The following is a 22,128-nucleotide window of genomic DNA, read 5'->3' on the forward strand; positions in this document are numbered from 1 at the left end:
CGTCCATAGATATCAGAGATGAATTATGACCTGTTTACAATACCTCTAAGCAGCTTATAATACATAATTAAAACAACTAATGACAAGATTTGTTTTAATCCATAAAAATAAAATGTCCTTATTTGACAATAAGGTGACAATAACAAAGTAAAAGGATAACATTTAGAATGTATGATGTTTTACACTGACTTTAGAGCAATTTAAATGATTTTTGGGACGGTGGCAAAACAAATAGTATGAAGCCTTGTAGACCAGCTGTATAATCAAACAACATAATGGATCATCAATGATTGGCACATATTATCTGCGGCAAAATAAACGTGATCAGGGATCTCTAAAAGATGTATTTGCTCCCTGTTTTCTTTTTTGCTGATCCGAACTGTGATCCGATCTGTGACTTTTATGATCCGTTGCACCGCTAGCCGCTGGACACGCCTCCTGCTAATCACTCCAATAACAGCTTGCTTCCTCAGCATTATAGCATTATAAAATGCACAATTTAACTGCACAACAGCTGCTAGGAAAGACAACAAGGTCAGAAACGCCTGTAATCTGTTATCCATGTTGAGTTAACCACTGGTAGTCGATCGATAATCAAGGCTGTTGTTGTTTGTTTTCTTCCAGTGGTGTGACGAACACGGGTTTCTACGTCATCGTTTTCAAAGGTCTCCACACTACCAGTCCAGCCTAGAGTTTTCAAACTCACACAGGGTTACAGAACCAAAACTAAAAGTATACTCATGCAGAATGGCCCATCTAAAAACGTATTTTACCCAGGCCTATATCATTGGATTATATCTATAGATGCATATCTGTGGACATCACTTTAATGTTGGTGAAAGTGGAGCTAATTTTAACTACTTTTAATTATGAATAAGCTATATACTACTAAATAATACATTATAGTTTTCAAACTGCATTGGATCTAATTAGAAAACTTGGAGTTTCAACAGTTGTCAGTGCTAGTGTGTTTTTTCCTGACCTTAATATACCCATCTTACCAACCCTCCTGCTGCGTTGTGAGTCATAACAGGGCTCCTCTACCTCGGTAAGCTGTCACTTATGACATTACTTATGCTTAAGATGCATTGCCAAAGCCAGCCCATTAGCTGCCACATTTGTGTGAGGGGCAGCAGGACATTAGCATTCAGATGTGCAGAGAGCCTCATCTCCTGCTGGTATTGTTGGGATGCACAGACACATCTCTCTTCTCTCAACAGATTGCTGCTATTCAAAGAAACAATGTCGTCTCTAGAAAGGTAAATGCTTTTCCCCATACAAGGCAGCATGTTGTTGTTAATCAAGCATGGTCAATCAGGTTGAACCTTGAATTGCTTTGGAGTACCAGCCTCGGAGCCATTATTTCTACAGCCAAACATGTTTGTTGATTGATGGCACAGATGATTGTTCATCATTTGTGTCATAAAGCTGATGGAGAGCAACCAGATGGTCGTTTTATCTTCAGTGTGAGAAGTGCTCGGAGAGAAGCAAGGAAAGAGGGTGCAGATGGAAAACGTAAAAGGGCAAAAAAGAGAAAACTAAAACATTTATGTCTATGACTTGTTCTTAAAGGGGCAAATATATTGTGATGGTTTTTGAGTATCGTTGATCCTCATGGATGTTGATTCTCAGTGAGATCAGCAGTACTAGCAAACCTTTCACTTTACTAGAAGTTGCTTGATTAATATAATATACAAATGTGGTTAATGCTTGATGCTGTTCAATGGGGCCTTAAACCTAATTTGTGAACAATAAACATAGACATGGGCCTGGTTCCCTACAAGGATCATTGAACATTTGTTTAAGATTAAGCAATTAAATAAGAACCCATTTCATTCTGTGTTGCAATATGAACAATCACTTGTAGAGTACATCACTCCACCCACAAGAATAGATATTACTTCATTCGTATGTTGATTTTGATTGATATCAAGCTTAGAGTACATCCACACTACTCCGTTTTCGTTTGGAAACGCATATGTTTTGCTACGGTTACACTGAGCGTCCACACTACGCCGGCGTTTTGGAGCACCGTAAACGGAGGAGTTTAGATACGATCCCGAAGCCGGATAACTTTGGAAACTCCGGGTAGCGTATTCGTGTGGACGGACGGAAACGCATACGTTTGGAAACGATGACGTAACACCCGCGATCGACTACCAGGTTAACTGACAACTGATTACAGGCATTGCTGACCTTGTTGTCTTTACTAGCAGCTGTGTCCAGTTAAAAGTTAAAGTCTGCATGTCTGCGGAGGAAACAGCTGTTATTGTAGCGATTGGTGAGAGAGAGAGAGAGAGAGAGAGAGAGAGAGAGAGAGAGAGAGAGACCCGCAGCGCTGTAACTAACGTTAAGTCTGAAAAATAAAACGTATTAAACTTTCCACGAACTGTATCTGTTTGAGTTTATAGAGGAAGATTTGAGAGAAGATCTTAAGTATCAAACACATACTTACGATCATTAAAGACTACTTTATTACTCAGGTTGCTTAGTTACAAAATACGACAATCTACTTCCTGTTTACATCAGCGCATGCCCAGTGAACGTGATGAGTCACGTGATATTCGTTTCCAGGCGTGTAATATGGACGGAGATCACTTCGGAAACGATGGCTGAAACGCCGTGTGGATGGAGATCGTTTTCGTTTGAAAACTCCGTTTCCAAACGAAAACGGAGTAATGTGGATGTAGCCTTAGTTTCTTTTAGATCACTTCATACTTTGTTTTGGTACATTAGCATTAACCCTCTGACTGGAGGAAGGTGGGCGAGCTTGTCTGATGAGCCAGTTAAGCAGAAGCAGATGTGCAACATCCATCTGCTGCCATGCTGTTGTGTGGTGAAGGTTGAGAAAAAACAAAAAGTGACATCCCAGAACCTCAGTAACACATCAAAGACCAGACTCAGCAGGTGTCTTTTTTATTGCTGGCCAAAGCCTTCCTCTTTGTTCTGCAGTGTTATATAGGCCATGTTTCTTTTGCTATTATTACTGACGCACCTTTTTGGTTACAGTATTGCAGCAGTAAAGATCCTATAACACTTTTGAATATCAGATACTTGGGACATGCATTCTATTTGTGTTGTTTTCTGGTCTACTGTTTGGATACGAGCTCAAACATGGATGATGTAACAATACATCAGGATCTTTCTGGGGAAGCTTCAGGAGTTGTTTGTTGTTTCTATGAAATATTGAGAATAAAATAGGGGTGGGTGATGTGACCTAAAATTTAAATCAGACTATTTTTAGGGCGGATTTGCAGTGACTGGTGACAGGTATTACAAAATTAAAAAGGATGCTCCACTCAAAACATTATTCTACCAAATGTTCACTGTATTGGCAATGTTATAGTCTACTTGCCAGTCTATATGGAAATATATCTTAAGAAACAAAACAATATTTTTTTAAAAGTACCAGGACACCATTTGCGTACAAGTCGCAGCGGTTCAGCTGTTTTTAGTGAGTTACTGTCATTGCTCATGTTTTCCCATGATGCATTGCAATGTTTTGGAATTACGTTTGAATGAAAATCAGTACAGAATTCGACGGGTCTTTGGCTAGGTGGCTGTGGAGATTGTCTCAATGAATGTTTTTTACATGGATGCCAATATTGTAGACCTGCTGTTCTTTAGTTTGTATATGAAAACATACACGTGTGCTGTACACAGTAGCTCTGTGATTTGAAACGCTGATGAAATACCTGGGATTTGCTGACGTGAGCAGGAAACATTTATTGTTTTTGATTTGTTATTTGATACTGAAGAGTTTACTTTAAATGTTGCATTTATTTCTTTACACACAAATGTCAGAGTACAAAGCAACGTACAAACATCACGGCTACTTTAAAACAAGACCTCAGTCACTGATAGAATCCTGGCTGTTATCTGTTGTCCTGTACGCATGCTAATGTGCTCAGTTACAGGAAATCAATCAATCAGGAGAGACGTTATCGAGAGTGAGAGTTGTGTAATGGAGAACTTAAATTTTTTCTTAGCGATGAGTGGCAAACCATAAAGCCAGACAATAAATACGGTCTCTGCAGACTTATAAGGTGCACATCCTTCTAGAGGGTTCACACCCACACAGGGTCAGAACAATGCTGAATAGGAGGTCCTGTAGCTCAATGAGTAGATTGCACACCGTTAATTATGAGTCTTCTTTTACAACACAAACACCTATTATACTAAATTAGTGCCTAAAAGCGTTATAGTCATGTTACATAATCTTTGTATTTTTAGGGAGCATTTTGTGACTACTTTACTGTACAAATTCTAATATCTTTTATTTACAGTTGACAACACAACAAAAAACGCAGTATTTTCGGGTTTGCCATGTATTCAGAGAACGTATCCGTAAAGAACTGTACATCTCAAGACACTATAGACAGACAACACTGTACATATAGTACACTGCTTTAAACTATACCATCTGATTTTGAGTTATTGTGTCAGTGTTCATGCTTCTACTTAATCACTTACTTGTCGTGACATACACAATATTGTGCACCATATTGTGAAGACGATCACAGTAATAATGTTGCGTTGAATGTGTCTCCTCTTACTGCTGAACAGCACTGAGAGTAAAGCTGAAGGTCAGGACATTCCTAACTGGACTGTTGGCAGCCAGTGGCTCGTTTATCTCCGCTCTGCCTGAGAGCCCACTCATTTCATCCTCGGTTCCATCTTTACGTGCCTCAGGTCTGTAATTCAGGAAAAGGAGCTTAGTTATTGCTGTGGGACAGGAGGTCAAGACAGCATGGCAGTGAGCAACCTTGTAAAAATGTTGACGGGGTGTAAAATGCCAGGGAACAGCTTATGCAAGGTTTGAGAGTGAACAGTGTACTGTAAGCTTTGAGAGGGCGGATGGAGATCAATGTGGATAGATTTCCTGCTGGAGATGGGCTCTGCTGAGCTGAGACGTAGGTGTGCATACAAGTGTGTTTATCTGTGAGCTTGTTTTTAAGTCTATTTGCTCAATGCATGTTGAGTATTGAGTAGTGGTGCGACGGATCATAAAACCCCTGGTTGGGATCGGTTCAGCACAAAAGCAAAAAAAAAGGGGAGCAAATATAACTTTTAAAGATTCCTGATCACGCTTTTTTTTTGTCGCCGATGCTAATTGATGATCATTGATGATCCATATTGGCAGATACAGATCCCTTTGTTCTTTGACTATAGCAGCTGGTCTACAAGGCTCCAGACTATTGTTTTTGCCACCGTCCAAAAAAATTATTTCAACCACACTAAAGTCAGTGTAAACCACCAAAAACTGTAATTGTTAATATCACAATTGTTCTTATTTCATCACTAAAAACACAATTTGAATGATGAGGAAATAAAAACGTCTTGTCATTGGTAGTTTTAAAGATGTATTATAATCTGCTTAGAGCTCGTGTAAACAGGTCATAATTCCTCTCTAATATTTATTCATGTTTCTGTGAAAACATCTCCTTCAAAAACAACTGGATTTATAGTATTGAGGTCTGCAGACTATTTCCATTAACATGCCTTCTCTGTTTTAGGTTCATAACAAAAAGCATTTTCAAAGAAGGAGAGTCATCATATCGCTTCATATGTTCCCCCTGAGGCTGTATGTTTTAAAACATCACAACATATTCAAAATGATCTGCTTTCCCCCATTTACTCATTCATTTATTCTCCTACTTCACTGAAAAGAACATTATCAGTGTTTGTGACCTGGAGGCTTCCAGTTTCCACATCATACTTGTAAATTGTAAAACCTAGTTTGTGAAGCTTCAAGGTTAGCACAGAAAAACTTCCCCCCTTATGAAAATATTCACAATGTATCCACAATAGTGGGAATGATTAATATTAGTGACACAGGGTGTCACTAATATTGTGACACCCTGTGACACCCTGTGTTTATTTTATTATTCCAGTCTCATTTTTTCCAGTTCTTGTCATATAGCATCTAGAGCTAGCTAGGGCTGTTTGTGTTGAAAGCTCACAGCTAAGTCTTTCCAGCACAATTTATCTCCTCTTGAATACTGTGATTAGTCTGGAATGACCTGGCATTGGAAAGGGAGTTAGGGAAAGCAGACGCAAAGGCAGCAGTAGCAGTTATTGGTAAAAAGAAATTAATTTATGTATCTGTATTTAAGCTAATACAGAAACTGTGAAACAAAAGTGGATCCCTGTGTTTGCTTCACAGTATCTAAGATGTTATGGTGCTGGGAAGGAGGCTGTATAAGCTCTAGGTTCCTAGATTGCATGATTCTTTCCAATTGTTTTTTTCTCTTTTGGGATGATCGTAAAAATGATCTGCTGAGTGTTTTGTCTCCATCACTGTATAGCTGCAGTTTGCTGCAGAGTGAGTTGGACCTGTGGGACCAGGACCAGCCTCAGGGCTGTATGCAAGTAGGAGGAGGGGAGCCATGGTGAAGTAGAGCAGCGGTTAGATGGGAGAGATAATGTCACTGTAACCATTTGTCACCATTTGTCACACACACAATATGTGTTTGTTCAAACCATCACTTTGTGGGGATGCACCTAAAATATTGTCCCCACAAGAATAACAGTGTGTTAATCTAAGGATTTACACTTAGTTTTCAGGTTAAAGTCAGAGTTATGCTCAGAATAAGGTTAGGATTACTGTTGGAGTCAAGCATGCACATGTCATGTTTAACCTTTCAGAGAGTTAAATGGGAAGTTTAAACTATGTCCTACAAATTACACACATTATTGTGTGTGTTTCCGTTGAAAATGAGGAATAAACATGTCATGAACATGAATATTGTAACCAGCTGCAGAAGCAACACTGGTATTGTTTTCACAGTGTGTTTGTGTGTGTGTGTGTGTGTGTGTGTGTGTGTGTGTGTGTGTGTGTGTGTGTGTGTGTGTGTGTGTGTGTCAACATGGTAAAATGTGATCCTGAAGAGAAACTACCACAGCAGCAGTTTTGAGTACTCTTGCAGGTGTTATTATATTTATAGGTGTCTGTCTATGGAGATTTCGTTGCTGTGATAGCGTCGCAACCTTGCAAGATGCTGTCACAAAACTTTACAGGTGTGTGTAAAATGAAGGCTGAGTTTGTATGTGGTGTGGTCTTAAGCACCGAACTTGCTGTTTCTTTTATTCTTTGTGTTACACTCAAGGCAATTCTCATCTCTTCTTGATCACTTTCAGTTCAAAAACGACTTTGCGTCGTTCCCCCTCTCCAACATTATGCCAGATAAAACAATAAATCTCTGCTGAGAAGAAGCATGTAAGTTGTGTTGAGTTCTTCTTTAAACCCAGCTGTTTTTGAAGTCATTTTTTTTTTATGTGTAGTTTTTATGTGTATTGCAAAGCCAAATGGAAATCTCTTGATAAGATTTTGTGTAATTTGGCACATAGCTGCTACTGTCTTCATCACATCTTACACCTACAGGGTTGTCTTTAGCCTCGGTTGTACAAACAGATGTGTTCGCGGACAGCTGCGGACCCCACGGCGTAGTAGTTATTTTGACTCTGTCTGCTTGGAGGACGTGCTCCACACATGCGCAGTAGATCACTACGCTACCACTTGTAGCGCATTGGCCATGCTAGCAAGTCCGTACAATCACAACAAATGGATGTGGCCACGCCTACGCCCTATGATGACCACATTTACACCGCGCAGATGGCAGGAAGTATAACATCGGCTTTGAGAGGGCCTGGGCGTAGCTGTTTAACTGACAGCATTAAGCGTTCAAGTTCTCATTCTCATAACGGCTAATTATTAACATCCTTATGTGTCATTGATTTTATTTTGCACTGCTCGTGGCCAATAAACCGATGGCGACAACAGCGGTGCTTACAGTGGAAGGGCTACCACGAAAACACATGTTATGGATTCACAGTGTATAGAAATTTAACATTCATAAAACAGGCGTGGTAATGACAGTCTTCTTGTACTTATTTGCAAACGACTTAGCTAATTGGCACTTAATTAGTGTGCTGAACATGCTTTTATAAGTGTTCATCATTTCCCATTAGCAACAACCAGTTGAGACCCGGCATTCAAACGGAATTGACCATTCGCCATCTTCGGCGTAATCATGTACTGCTTCTGCGGGACTTAACTATATTGAGAAGTTGCAGCACTGTCATTGTCACCCCTCTCCTCTGTCCTGTACTGTGCGTAGGCTCGTCCAGATGTTCTCCACATTGTTTTTACGTTCGTATTCTTAGGTTTAGGCTTATTCGTGGCACAGAATGCTTAGGCACTGCGTTAAGCAGTATAAAGGCAGGAAAAACTCTGCACCTGCCTAGTTCTTTCCCCACTTCTGACCCTAGCACTTCACTCAACATAACCCCCCGCTGATTCTTGTAAAAGGGCAATCAAGCTGACACCAACAGTGTGCATGCTGCTGGTGTGTTTTCTGGTTAATCTGATCCAACTGCTGAGTGGGGACAGCAACTTGTGGCTGTCACAAGGGGACACAAGGGGCCGTGAGGATGAGATGTGACATTTGGCCTTGGCTTAGTGGCAGATGGTGAAGCCCTGCTGTCAAAGTTTGTGAGAATACAGCTAATGTTGGAAGTTCATCTTTTTACTGGCCAGTCACACTCATGTAGCCACACCTCTGTTTCAAACAATAGAAGTCTGGTGTTGGAGTTTGCTTTGAAGTAAGATCTGAAGCACATCTCACTTCAGCTCTGCCAGAGCTCAAGCTCAATATGCTCGATAGGTGCTGATTGGAGAACATTGAATGTTGAAGTTTAATTATAAAGTGTATGTATGTATGTATGTATGTATGTATGTATGTATGTATGTATGTATGTACAAGTATTGGTTTAATATTAATATTTTTTTCTTCCTGAGCCTTTATTATTTACTCATAACAAATGATATCCCATACTATTTTTGTGTACTTGAATAGTGTGAGTGTGTATCTATGCCAGGACAGTTTGCACAGGATTTGGACAGCCTATTTCCATCCCTAGCATGATGCAAGTGCAAAGAAAAATCTATTATGAATTTGAGTCCTTATTTCAGAGTCGAATAGCAACTGTGCACAGCGTCACTCTGCTCCGGGAGCCCACAATCCCGTTCCTCATCGACGCCCCTCACATCCAGGCAGGAGTAAGAGATCAAAGCTCAGTTTTCTAGCTGAACTGTGTGTCTTTCATGTGGGTTGTCAGTTTGATGCTCAGTTTGATGCTCTTTTTTCTTTTTGTGTTTTAGGTCATCGCCTGGAGCAAACGGTAGAGCTGCTCTGCTTACCTACGGATATCAGTGAGTTGGCTTTGCTGTGCCTTGGCAGGTTATTGCAGTACACCGAAAGAGTGTTGTAGGAATTCTTACAGTGCCACATGAAAAGTAGTCAAGGTGTCCCAAATTGCAGAGACAGTTTAGACTTGGCAAATCTACACAGCAATAATGGCGGGATGACCACTGTCCAATGTTGTGTGTTTCTTTGTATTGGTACGATCGGACGTGTCGCTGGGCGCTGAACAGACAGACACAGCAGCCTCTGGGCCCTATAGGGAGCTCCTTAACTCGCCCGGCTGTCCACTGAGTCATGCCATTGGAGCGTAGAAACAAACAGAGAAGGGAGGAGATGAGGAGACAGACTAAGGAGTAAAAGAGTGGAAGAAATAGGGAAGGTAAGGGTCAAGATATTGTGTTGTGTGGAGCTTTGTTTAGGTAGGTGACCAGGTTACTTTCCTTAGTGTTTAAGGCTGCATATAGCTTGTGTCTGTCATGTTTTGACTTATCCATCTCTGTGCAGAAACAGAGATCCTCTGCTAATAACCAGCCCATGTTGACAATGCCAACAACCTCGGTGTTAGACGAAGTAAATCGCACACTTTCCACTAGTTATGTCAGTATTTTTAAAAGCCCATTAATTGATATCACACTTTCCCAACTGGCACATTGGAGTGTTTCGCAAAGGCTGCTTGAGAAAAGCACAGCACACAAACCTTCATAACAACTATTTGTTCATTTTTGCAGCACTTAATTTTTCCACCCACTGAGTTATTGAATTCAGTGGCTGAACTAGCCGAGTAGAATGAACCTGCTCCGTCTTCATACCGCATTACTAATGCCAAGTTAAAGTTTCTCATTTGTGAATATCTTAAGAAAAAAGCAACAGTCACATTATTGGAATATCGGGATGGATACATGTCCACATGCACATGTCCTCAGCTCAAGCACAAGGTGAGAGGTCAGGAGTGAAATGGAGAGGGAGGACAGCATGAGGAAGTGGGCAGCTTGTGTGCTGATGGAGGAGGAGGGAAAGCATCATGTGAGAGCCAGTCTGAGGACATACTGTACTGTACAAGGGTGGAGGAAGAGGACGCACAAAACAACACTTGAGCAAGCCACCGTGTTGTGAGCCTCTCAGCGCTGTCTTTATCATCATTTATTAATATTCTGCTAGAATATTCATCCGGCCTGGTACAGCGCCATCCTCCTAGAGAGAGAAATGAATAGAGCTCCGCATCATCCTGACACTCAACAGTGTATCGCAGCCTCTGATAGTGTAGTCACCTGAACATCGCCCATCATCCACCAACACCTTCCATCCATTCCAGTCGTCTGCCTAGTTCATGTTTACTGTTGATTTTGACCACATCCTTTTTCTGTAAAGGGATTAAAGGAAGACACAGCTGGGCTGTTTGCTTTGGGTTTCAGAGTTTGACCCACAACGTGGTCTTTAAGGAGCTGTGACTCCAAGACCAGATCACTGACATAAGCCTCACAGCCACACTCACTCTTGAGTAGGTCCGTAAACAGCTTCAGAATAGGTCTCCATCCATCTGCATGCCACTGATACGGTAAATCCATGGCTGTTTGGTTTCAGACGGGGAACTTTAGCGGCAGTCTAGTTTTTTGGATGGCTGCATTTGGAATTTGAGTCAGCCAGTGCAGTGGTGTGTGCTCAGTCTGCCAGCTGCTATGCTTCACTTATTCTGATTAAATCCTTTGAAGATGAAGAGAAGGACAAAAAAAATCTGGCAGACCCGTAATTTGTTATAAATCATCAAAAGCCAGAGAGGCTCCATCAATGTGTTCACTAGTTCTGTGATACCACACTGTGAATGTACTGATAACTAACCACTAAATCACAGTGGAATTTGATACCACGCTATGAAGTCGGTCACATCTGTCATCACATATGCTGTTAACTTTGTGAGGAATCGTCTGTGTTTTCCCTCTCTTCTCCTTTCTTCTGCTCTTCCTCAGGATTGCAATTATCTGAAAACATAAAAGAATCCACAGTATATTGTGTGTATGCACAATATGAACGTGTGCCTGTGTCTGCTTCATAATATAGTACGAACATTCTTCTGCTTATTGCCAATTAGTCAAATTTGCCAGCCCTCCGGCACAAAATATACGACGTTGCCATAAATGTATGCGGTCTTCTGAGAAAGGTGTGAAAAAAATGAAACCTTTTCCTCCAAGCAGGTTGTCTCTCATCCCCTGCTCAGATAGCAGGCCCCGCCGCAGTGTGTAGCTCGGCTAAAGTGCAGCGATTTACACTGATATAATCTGAATGAATGAATTTGAAATTGCTCTCCTCTGTAATACCAATACCCTAGAACCATCACACATGACCAGAAAACAATTGGCTGCCCAAAATCATTCCTGAATATGTAAAACACACGCTAGAAAATTACAATAAACTGCATGTGGTTTCCTTTTACGACAGCATTTCCACTGCTGTATTGTGTGATTGAATGCATACAACTCACAGTTGGCTAACCCCCGTTTAGACACTAATGAACAGTAAGCCGTCGTAAAGCAGACTTCATTCAGGCTCACAAACGAGCGGCGATGAATACAGGCAACCGGCCCGAAGTTGTTGTGTAACTCCGGTAGGTCGGTAGAGAGGGTCAAATACCAAACATCGTCTGGATCGTTTTTGTTGCTTTGTTGTCATAGCAGCTTGTATACAAGGCCTCAGACTTTATTTTCACCAACGTCTCTAAAAATCATTTCTGCAGCTCCTTTCTTATACTTTTATTTAGTTATAGTCATCTATAGTGGTTATTTGCATACACACACACAATTAAAATTATTAGGAAATAAAAGATTTTCCCTCCCGAGTTTCTATTTTCTATCGCTGTGAAAACATCTTTGAAACAACTCAATCTATTCAAGTTTCTCGACAAAAAAAATAACTCTAAAAGCTTACATTTGAACATATCATGAAAACGTTATAATTTACCTTTGCCCAATACTCATTTCTACTGAGTAGAGCTTGAATGCCTCATAATGTCACTGAATGGAACCTCCTTACGTTAGCCGTTAGCGGTGCTGCCGTCGCCACCGGCTCTGCTGTTGCCGATTTCAACACAAAAGTAGCATTATCGGGGATCAGCGACTAAAAAGCATTAATGCCAATCGCATATTTTTACTGACTATCAGCCGATAACAATTGGCGGTGAAACTTTATTTCATACTATGATGGTAACGAATCTGCAGTTCACATGCATGCCGAACCGTTCGGATCACGGTCGTGATTCAGTGTCGTGTGCACAGTTCTCAGTAGGTTCCTTTTTATCCACAAGGCCTATATACTGCCCCTTAATACTATAGGGACTACATGAGGGAAAGGTCCATGGTTTTAGTTTTAAAGCAGAGTGGAGGGACCAGATACAGAGTGATGTGATGTAAGGGGATTCAAATGAGAGCTGCATTAATCCAGATTTCTGTCGTCATGGGATGAGTGCTGCTGTTGGCTGTGTTTGGTCAGCCAGTCCTGTTGAGCCCCGTCAAACCTTCTCTGCCCTTGCTGTCTCTTATGATCCTTGGCTGCATGCCAAGGGAGAGTGAAATTAGTACTCAGCACATCACAGTGAAATGACTGAGGCAATGTATCTACAAGCTGCCATCTTTGACATTGATTTATGTCTCCTCAGATCTGACCTTTCATAAATTAAATACAAGCATGACAGTTCTCTCAATGAGCCATTTTGTACACTCTGATGGAACATAAACATCGTCAGCGAAAGAATAATCCCACATTTACATTTAGATTTAATATTTTTTGGATACCTTTGGGATAATAATATCTTTTCAACTCAAGTCAATTTTGTTTACACAGCCAGAAAGTGTGTGTGAGAGTGATTTGCGGCCTGTACAACATATGACACCCTCTATCATTAGACCCTCAGTCAGGATAAGGAGAAAGTAGAAAGAGCAACAAAGAAGGGATCCAGGTCTGAAAAAGGTGTTGTTTGTAAAGAGCAGGAAGAAATAGCAGGAATAGAAATACAGCAGGGAAAAATAGAGGTGTAACGTTCAGTAAATAAAATATAGACGTGTTTTCAACAGTTTCTCTGTTTGAGCTGCAAACCAAATTATTTTTGTTCTAATGACGGATGTGAAGTAGATAAAGGAATGTCAAGTGTCAACGGTGTTGGTTTTCACTTTCATTATTTTGCTGCATATTGTTGTCATTTCAGAAACTTAGGAGCATGAAAGCATTAACATCGCATTGCTGCAGCCAAGAAGTCATCAAAATCTGCAGGCAAATGGGCACTTTGTTATTGTGTGAGTGTTTTGGCTTCATAACTGTTAGACCAAGCGTTCAACTCCTGAAGTCACGTCTACGTTGTTTTTCTTTGTGTTTTCATAGTATTCTTGGATCTATGCCTTTGTAATCTGTGCAGCCTGCAGTCTACTTTTACATTATTTAATATTTTGTGCCCTGTTTATTGACCATTCTGCTTATAGTTATTTGCCTTTATATTCCACTTCCCTTCCATGCCTTTGCTGATTTTATGTTTTTATGACTGCAGGAACCATGAATACCATTTTTCTGAATACTATTATTACTGTAGACCAGTGACTTCAGTGACATGTGTGATTAATTTGTTTCTTTTAATTTGGTGACATTGCTCCACGTTTGCACACACAACACAATTCAGTAGTCCCCTTTTCATTGTCTAGCACATTGGTGCAGCATTTTTTCCCTGCCTTGCGTTTCTGCTGAAGCTCTCTCTGTAGCATTGCTCTCCTCTTCTCTCCTATAATGCTGTGCATTCCTGCCTAACCCTGTTTACAGAGAACAACAATTGCAACAATTAGTCGATTAATCAATTAGTTGATCAACAGAAAAGCAACTATTTTGATTGATAATGAAAATAATCATGAGCCTGATTTCAAACCAAGACATCAGCAGATTTGCACAGCAGGTATATTGCCCAATGAGAAGCTTTTCTGTCCTATTAGCAGTCTGTTGACACTAATCAAACAACACAACATTAAACAATCAGATCAGTATACAAAATACAAAATTTAAACAAGTAATAATTTGAGCCTCAGTCATGTCTCCCAGTCACTGATAGTAAAATAGCTCTGCTGCACCTCAGAACCTCATCATCGCTCTATTTTAGTCTTCTTTCACAATACAGTTCTAAACCCCAAATCATTATGTTTTATCTGAGCGTTTTATGACTTTGCCCTTTCAAGGTTTAATCACAAAGTCTTCATGACAGCCTATTTGATGTTAATGTATTATCCGGTCTATCTTTGAACTTGTTGGGGATTTACACTGAGATAGCAGAGATGGATCTCGGTAGAGACGGCTGTGATCAGGGCTTCTCTTTGTTTCTTGCATGTGTTGCCTTGACATTCCCTATTTAAACCAGGCCAACCGGCACAGACGCAGTGTGATGACGCAAAATCCAAGCAGATGCATGTCCTCCCGCCTTGTAGAGCCATAACACTGAGCCAGAGCCAGCCTCTTTACCGAACCCAGGCACCGACTGTGGTCGTGCTTGGCACAGTTTCCACTGAGCAATGTGAGCGAGATTTCCCCACAGAAATCTAGGTTTAGAAATATGCAATCCTAAAATAGCTTTGAATCATACATTATTACAAAGCAGGCCTGCCTCCTCTGTCAAACTGCACTTGCTGTTGTGATTGTCTTCTTGTTTTCTCCACGCTTCCACCTCTGAAAAGATTCCCCAACATCATTAGCATAGCTTTTTAGATGATCTGAAGAAACTCCCAGATGACTTTTCTGTCTCTCAAATGTAAATGCGCTTAAAAAGGAAAACAACCTTTTGTAGATTATGCAACACACATGAATAGATATTGTTTTGACATTTGAATGTATAAAAGAACAGTTGCTGGGGAATACGGAAGCCTACAGAGCTGCTTTTGGGACATGGGGGCATGTGTTATGTGTTTGTTTCTGTGTGTGTTTGTGTGTGAGTTTAGTGGGCAGATTTCAATCTTTCAATCCGACTCGGTGTGTTTCCCCTGGGTTCAGTAAAGCATAAAGGATGCTGGGAGGTGTGACACCCCCACCTGAACCTGCCACTGCTTCAGGAGGATTGATGTGACAATTTCACACACACACACACACACACACGCTTTTGCACACACCACACGAAGGCAGATGCAACATACTAGAGCTAACGGTGTCAACTGTTCACACACGTTGTCATACAGGCCTAAATGCGCACACACGGATGTCCTTGCAACATGGGGACTGGACTAACGATCAAAAGCAAGCCTCTTTGTGTCTGCCTATCTTTTTGTTCTTGTCAGGAGCGGTGCTGCTGCTCCTCTTGTGTGGCCGTGCAGACGCCTGTGTGCGTGATTAGTCCTCGGCTCTGTCAGCTGGCCAGCAGCGATACTGAAACCAAACAAAAGCACACACAAAGCTGTGCCGCCCGCATGCTCTCGTGGTCCGTTTCAGCACGTGCAGACGTGTGCAGGTTAGGCTAACGCATCGCACCGCTGCAGAGCAAAGAAGAGTAAAACATTCAACCCTGTTGTGTTCCTCAGAAGCAATCGTTGACAAATGGGAGAATCGAGCGCCCTAGATTAGTTTTCAATTAACAGTTAATTAGAATCAACACTTTGTTGTGGTGTTTCCAAGGCGTTTCAATCTCATGTAGCCTAAGCATGTATCGATGAGGAAAAAGGAAGTCTAAGGCTGATTGTGTGTGTGTGTGTGTGTGTGTGTTTGTATTCCTTGTGATGTGAAAGCTGATGAATATTTTTCACTCGTTTTCCCTGAGGGGCTGTTTGATTGACCGGACCCAGAAGTTATTTCATGTGCATGCCACCAAACTGCATTAGCGGGCCCGGCCGTTGCCGCTCAGCCCGTCTGTCTCTCAAATACGATAAGGGGATATTTCCCCGGCCCAATATTGCTTGCTCTGTTCTGCGCTGTCACTGAATACAATGACCATCACCACATTCCATGAATATTATTTGCATTTTTCTCAGACACAAGACGGCTTTGTGGGAGTAGAAGTACACGCTGTTTTTGCCGTGGTCTGATATCTGAGCTGCCTCTTGGAGAATAGAGCTGATACTGCGGCGTATTGTCCAGTCTGTAAATGTAATTATGAACCATAATGCCAGTCATTAACAAGAAGTCACCTGACGCAGCAGTTCCAAGCCGTTGCCGTTGTTCTGGTTTGAAAGGACCTCGTGGAGGTTAAAAGAGTGAAATAGCTGCTGGTGATTGAAAGTTGACAAAGAATGAGGATTAGGGGCCCGAGGAGCCGTTTCTGGATAGGGATCGATAAAAGCAGAGCCGTGAAAGACCTCTAACTGAGCACCAGGTGGACCATTGTGTCATTCAGGGAGCAATCCTCACCTTCATCTTTCCAGACTTTGAGTGACCATTCAGGAGTCAGTGTATATTGCCCTTTCTGCTCCACGGCTGTTTGCAGAGGTCCATGTAGTATATATCTTTCTTTATATGGTTTTACTCATTCAAGGGTTGGAAGTTGGAGCCAAAAGTCCTCTTCATATTTTCAGTGAATACAAAAACCTGGATAGAGGACATGATACCAGAGTTTTTGCACCAACACTGATATTGATATATTACTAATATGTATGTGTCGAAATCTGTGTTATCATTATTGGCTGAATTAGTAAAAAAGCCTTTCAACATTGGTCAAAAGCAAGATTAACTGTGTGCAGCTAATTTTATTGCAGAAAACATAAAGTAATCAGACCTGTAGCTCGTTCTGTCCCTAACCTAAAGTCAACCTGCAACGTATAAAGTATAAAAACAAAAGACTTTACACAAATCTCTCTTTTCATAATTAAAACGTGGATCATAACTTAATTTATTCTGATTATTTAAATTACCAATGAGAAATAAAAGGTTTAGGAAAATGTAAAAATGCACTGTTTTGCTTTTCAGATAAATTTTCAATCTCACGTCTCATTTCCTGAGATTTATGCTCTCTGTCCGGTTTCTGTCAGGATCCACACATAAAATGACTAATCTCCTTTCAAACTAAAATAAATAGCGTATATTTTTTCCGTCTTGCATGCTTTCCTTCCATGTTGTATCAGCAGAAAGAACAAACAAACATAATTTTTAATTAGCAACATCTCTGTCATCTTTATTATCTCCCTCATTTTTTATTTGGCTGTTGGATTAATACTCATTTATTGTGTTGTCAGATTTCTGCCTGGTTGGGGGAGAGTGGTGTGGGAGGATTTCTCATTAAATCCAAAAAAAAATATTTTCCCTGCTGCTAGCGTGTGTGCCGTGGTGGCAGTTCACAACACGATGAATGGGGGATGTCAACGCTGCTCTTACTGTTTTTTACCCCCAAATTCACAATTTTCCCATATTAAAATGACTTAATGCTTTTTATCTGTGTGTGTGTCTCTCTCTCTCTCTCTCTCTCTCTCTCTCTCTCTCTCTCTCTCTCTCTCTCTCTCTCTCTCTCATCAGTAACCAAACCCCGTTGACAGCTTCAATTAAACCCTGTGAAATTGCCCCAGTATCTGTCTCCCACTGGGGCCATTTAGCTGTGTTTAGCTCCCTGCAAGCTGGGCTTGTTGCCAGGCAAACTTTAGAGAGTGTTTCATGTTCCTGCTTAAAATGTAGGCCAACCTAGCCCCAGAGTGCCACCTGGCCAGCCTCAGAGCCCACAAACTGAGGGATGTGTTCGTACTGTGAGTTAACCTGGTTGGTAGTTTGCTCAGGTGCATTTAGTGGTTGCATGCAACAAGTCTTAAAAAATGCTAAATTTATATTCTTCTCTTGCTGTGGTACATTTTGTGAGAATTCCTAAAATGTATTTAGCTGATTACTTTGTTTACTCCAAGGCCAACTTGTCAAAAACATTTGCCTTGCATCTTGACTTGAAACACCACATAGTCTACAGCCAGCCGAAGTGCACAAACATTCTTCACTTTTTGGTTTTTGGTCATAAATACAAATCTGCCCTGGTGATGGTGCTAGAGGAAAAGTTATGATATCATCAAATGTGATACAATTCGGCATGTCTTTTACGGCAATCCATCCATTAGTTCTCAAGACATTTTACTCAAAACTACAAATGTCAACCTCATGGTGGATCATCAAATACATTTATGGGTACCATAAATGTCCGTAAAATGCAATCCACCCAACTGTTGTGAAGATATTTCAGTCTGACCCAAAGTAGTGGATTGACTATCATGGCCATCCCTAGAACCATGGCGCTAGCTTGGCTAAAGGCAAACATCAGCAAAGCAATGCTTTTCTTCACTACCTTAATGTTGATATTGTCTTTAATTTGATAGATCCAGACTTGTGTGTTTGAGGTGACAATAATCCATTTCTCCCTTGTTCTGGTGAAGGTCTCTCCCGTAGTCTTTGTGTTGAGGCTTGTTGCTCGTCTTCTTGAACCTAGACAACGTGGTCCTCTGATGCAGGGCCACGCAAAAAGAAAAATGTCCATCTGGTGTCGTCGCTCTACTTTCATTTGTTGATTGGGGGCGAATTTACTGCACACACCAACGGTGTTGCCATTTCTTGTGCCTCTTCTTGTGTTGCTGTACAAAAGGCTGTATCGGTTTGAACAATGTGCATGTGTTTGTTCTGTAGTAGGGATTACTTTGACGATTGGTTGAGACAGTCCTCCTCTGAGAGACTGGTAAAACAAAGAGTTGCTATGGTAACAGTCGAGGCTGAAGGAGGAGGGCGTGTCTGTGCTGTTGTTGTGCTTGAAGTGGCGAGATGGACATTGGCAGGCAGAATGGCGGGGGAGCAAGTTCTGTGGTCCTTTTGCCGTTCCTGCTGCTCACCAAGTCTCTGCTTTCCTTCTCTTCCTGTTTCCCGCTTCGCTCTTCTTGTCGTCGTGGTCCTGAAGCGAGTGGGAGGCTGTAAGGAGAACAAACGCTGAATCTCAATGAGACAGCTGAGAGGAAACTCATTTTCTCGCTCCGTCTCTTTCTGATAGAGCCTTTTATTCTTTATTTACAAGCAGCATAGCTCAAGCACGATCGGGTTATTACGCAATTTATCAACACATGTTTAACAATGTGGAAATGCTGTGAGGGTAGTCAAATGTTATACAGTTAAATGTTTACAAGATCATTTAATCATAGCTGACCCCAATAAAGATGACGGGTGGCTGCTTCATGAAGGGCAGTGGAGATTATTTCGTGGATTACTGAGTGCCTCAGAAAGTTCTCCCCATAATGCTTGAATTTACTCTTTTGAACGGTCTGTGAAAACTTAAAGCAGATGGTCTTTGGAAAAATAGTATCAAGATGATACATTAGGAAGTGGGTGTATTGCAGTTATGCTGCCACTTGTATAAGAGAAGGTAGGATGGCTGCAGTGGTTAATCTTTGACTCCCAGTTAAAAGGGAAGAAGTTTGCTTCTTACTTCTATCACAGATTGAAAGAATATTTTTTCCTTCCAGGATGAAAACAGTGAATCAAACATTATTTGTGGTCCTAATCATTGGGCTCAAAGGCTGATTCTGATTTGGTGTCATATCTCCAACAGAAATCAGTTTGATTCCTAGGAAATAATATTTTTTCCCCAACTGTACACGATATGGCCTCTAGGAGATAAATTCAACTTAGTCAGGCATCAAACCATCAACCACTGTATTCCAGGGAACAGTCAAATCAATTTGCAAAAACAGGTTAATATTAGGAAAATATGTCTTTTTAAGTTTAAATGCAGTTATCTCAGATGCTTTGATCTTTTTGGCTTGAAAAATATATTTTAAGTAATATAAGAGATACTTAAAGTAGATGCTGACAACATCATTTTGTTATAGTTGCAAGGGTCTGGAGGCTATCCCAGAATGCCTCGGGTTGGAACATAGACGTATATAAGAAGTGGGCGTAGTCGTCTTGACGTCACCCATTGGTTTGTGGACTGCCGTTTTGGAGCCTTGAGTTCGGCGATTTGGAAAAGGCCATCTTGGATTACGGCTGTTGCATAGTTGTTGTTTTCGCAACCAATGAACGGAAGTTACCATATTTAGAATGCACAGGAGTGACGTAGAGACGCCTTATATGGCTTTGGTAGCGGCAGCCACCTGTCAATCACAGTAGCCCCGCCCTAAAGCATACTCCGCTTTATAGTGTCTTTTACTCTAAAATGGACCATGATTTACCAAATGAACATCATGCTGAGTTGAAAAAGACTTGAAACTAGCGACTGTGACCATAAACTAATGTTTACAATGTTTACTGGGGTAATAAATCAAGTGAGAAGTAGAGTGATTTTCTCATTTTTATATATATTTTTGCAACCGGAGTCTCCCCCTGTTGGTCAGTAGAGAGAATGCACGTTTAAGACATTTCTGCATTGGCTTCACTCAACGGAACAGTACTGATGCTTTTGAAGACCTTGTTTAGTGACTTACACCATTCAATGCTAATATGATGTGTCCCATGCATTTCTATCAGCCATAAAGAATGGGTACATTTATTTTGCCCCTAATTAAATGCGGTTTAGATGGAAATATCCTCTATTACATCCCATTAGGCCGACATGTATCTATTTAGGCATTTGTGGGATATCGGTCTTTTTAAGACAATAAACTGCACCATATGTCTATATTTTTCTCTGCAAATCTTTGTGTCCATTTGTGCGAAAGAGGGAGCGAGCAGGAGCAGAAATCACTCTTCAATTTAAACAGCAATTTCCTCTGTGCTGAATAGCAGCAGGTTGCCAGGTCTCCATCTTCAAAAAAATAAAAAATAGAGAAGATTATTTCTCTCCATTCTCACTTCCTCTCTGGAAACTCAGTGAACTTCTCCGTATTCCATCCCTGTTTCTCTGCTTTTAACTTTAAATTCACCAGATGGTTCTCATTTTTCCTTTCATTGTGAAAAATGAGCTGCTAGCTGCATTTAGACCACAGTATGGGCACATACACCCACACAGATGTAGCTGAATGTATTTAATGTCAACAGTTACCAGCTAGTATTGCAGTCACAGTAGCATTATATTGTCAAGCCAGAACTATGAATGTGCTTTGTGCTTGCTTTTAGCAATCAGTTTAATATAACAAAATAGATTGACTTGAATCCTCACGACCGTTAGAGCAGAGCCAAATAATGTTCTTTTACTTTCTATTCCCCTCGGGCACTTCTCAGAAGTACTGGTTTTAAATTACTTGTTTGTGATAACCAGATAACCATTTTATATTGTGATCAAGCATGCAAAATATGGTTTGGCCATCAGTGTTGTCTGATTCTGTCAAAGCAGCAGAATCATAATAATAACGTATCGTAATACTGCGGTTAGCTATGTAGACTAAGGCTTCAATGACCTTCAACTGATAGCAGTGTTTCCTGCAAAAGGACAAGAGCCCACTTCTTGTGGAATCTACTTAGCTAAATAATTCATTCAACTCCTTCTCTGGTTACATTTTGAACAAGATGTTTTGTTTCAGAAGGAACTGTTCAACCAAACTAGACTTACTTTTTGTACGTATATGTCAAGAACAGGATGTCAAATTCATGACATGTATTATCATGCTTTATCTCACAGAAAAAAAAGTTTAAATTCATTCTACCTGTGACTGAAAAGCTTGGGTGGGGCTATATGATTGAAATGTATTTCACTATAAAGTAGATGTTGTGATATTAATCTATCACTATGCAAAAGTATACACTCCAATCATCTAATTGATGTTTATGCAATGAACTGTGCAATGCATATGTGCGCAGTATGACCGGGGATGTGATCGAAAAGAGTTAAAGGCATTTTAATTTCATCTCAACTTTTAATACCTCAGTGATTTTGATCCTTACTTTCCCACACCCTAAGAGGATTTGTTCATTCACAGGCTAATGGAATCAATAGAGATCCTTATTTCTGTCCTGCTCCATAGACGACTACAATAATCATGTTATAGTTTGGCTGATGATCTTCTCTCTTCATGGTTCTTTCCCACTCGTCCGTCCT

At 40.8% G+C, this 22,128-nt stretch overlaps 1 protein-coding gene across 2 annotated transcripts in view; it reads left to right on the plus strand.

Moving 5' to 3' along the window:
- Positions 1-22,128, plus strand: part of apba2b (amyloid beta (A4) precursor protein-binding, family A, member 2b) — a 58,571-nt gene that overhangs the window by 7,274 nt on the left and 29,169 nt on the right. The window contains exon 2 of one of the 2 annotated variants that reach the window (XM_068730235.1): positions 9,164-9,214. The exons of the other annotated variant lie outside the window; for it this stretch is intronic. The gene's annotated coding sequence lies outside the window, so the exon portion shown is untranslated. The remainder of the gene's footprint in view (positions 1-9,163; positions 9,215-22,128) is intronic. 2 annotated transcript variants of the gene reach the window in all.

This window comes from Cebidichthys violaceus, unplaced genomic scaffold, assembly GCF_023349555.1.
Source record: "Cebidichthys violaceus isolate CVI_PGR_0920_01 unplaced genomic scaffold, fCebVio1.0.p SCAF_5, whole genome shotgun sequence".
NCBI lineage: Eukaryota > Metazoa > Chordata > Actinopteri > Perciformes > Stichaeidae > Cebidichthys > Cebidichthys violaceus.